Source organism: Panthera pardus, unplaced genomic scaffold (assembly GCF_024362965.1).
Source record: "Panthera pardus isolate Hobbes unplaced genomic scaffold, ASM2436296v1 HiC_scaffold_13, whole genome shotgun sequence".
Taxonomy (NCBI): domain Eukaryota; kingdom Metazoa; phylum Chordata; class Mammalia; order Carnivora; family Felidae; genus Panthera; species Panthera pardus.
In genome coordinates, this window is record NW_026526688.1 from 75362835 (window position 1) to 75364570 (window position 1736).

The following is a 1736-nucleotide window of genomic DNA, read 5'->3' on the forward strand; positions in this document are numbered from 1 at the left end:
ACTTTTAAAATATTAAAAGAGAAATTATCACCTAGACAGTATGCTTGGATTTCAAACCTCCAGGGTTTGATTGGCCCAGCACCGTTTTCTACTGGAGATGGACCAGTTCATTCTTTCTGGCCTATGAGAAAAGTCTTGGACGTTGGGTTTACCAACCAGACCCCCCCCCTCCAGCTACACGGACACTCATATGTCCCTGCAGACCTTATTTAGTTATGAACAAGGCCAGCTTCCCACACTGAGCCTTCTCACACTCTAGCTCATGGCCCTATAGGGAATGTAGCCTCCACGTCTCTAAGCCAGGCTCGTGGCACTCAGCAGGCAGACAATTCCAATTAAAGTGGGGATAAGACAGACCCTTCGGGGTTGAACCCCAGACTTTTTATCTCCTAGTGGCTAGACTTCCTTGTGTGGTGACCCTCCGTTGTCTGACAAAAGTTTGCTGACCATTCACATGACCACATGTGCCAGGCAGGAGGCAGGGTGTGGAGTCAATTGCAGGCTGCCCAGCTTCATGCCCAGGCAAGTCTGGGCACCCCATGCAAAGCACCGATACAGTTCTTGCCAGAAATGTCACAAATTTCAGAACAATACACACCCACATCAACATGTGAATCCAGAAGATGGTTCAAACACTGTGTCTTACAGAGACCCCGTAGCTTCACAGAGTCAGCTGTGGATGGCTGCCCAGGTGCCCCCTTCATTCTGGCCTTGGTCTCTTTTTTTCTTTCTGGCTTTTTGCACACCCCAGGCAGGACCCCCATATTGTCACAGCTCATAAGGCTGCCCTTGTCATCCTTGCCAGTGGATCTTCACAAGGTGGAATCTTAACCTCCACAGTTGGAGGCAGAGGCCATTCCTCCAGAAGGGGTCATCGATGAGACAACCCAGCTTGTCTCTTGCTAATATGTCATCCCACACACCTTAACCTTCATATTGTTATGCCAAAGGACCACACCCACTCCGCTAGGGATAAGGGAGAGAATGGACATGGAAGATGAATGAGGGGGACATGGTAGGCTTCCAGAAAAAGATATAGGCATCTTTTAAAAAATATATTGGGAAAATACACTTAAAAATTATTCATCATTCATCAGAAGTTCAAATTTGATTGAACATTCTGTATTTTTATTGGCTAAATCCGGCAACCCTACCAAAAAGCCCATTATCACTTTGGGAAAAAGCCTCCTTACTTCCTGCCATCACCTACAGCCCCAATTCAGCTGGCAGGGCTCCCCTGTGAGCTGGGGCAGGGAAGCACTCTTCAAAAGAGGAAGCCCTTTGAAAAATGACTTTTATATGGGCCTCCACTTAGTTGAGCAAATGTTATCCATACCCAAGGAATGACTCAGACTCCTTCTTCTGCATCCATTCCCGTGGAGTATTTTATGATGAGGTGGGACCACTATCTCTTCCCTCAGGGCACTAGCGTTTTCCTGTAGGTATTCGTTTGCTAGAGCTGCTCTAACAAGTGACACAGGCAAGTGGATTAAACTGTAGAAATTTATTGTCTTGTGGCTCTGGAGCCTGGAAGTCTGAGATCAAAATGTCAGCAGGACTGGTTCCTTCAAGGGCTGTGAGGGAGAACCTGCCAGGCCCTTTCCCCAGCTTCTGGTGTTTGCTGGCAATTTCTGGTATTCCATAACCTGGGGAAGAATCACTCCCCTCTCTGCCTTCATCTTCACATGGTGTTCCTGCGTGTGTCTCTGTGTCCAGATTTCCCTGATTCATAAGGA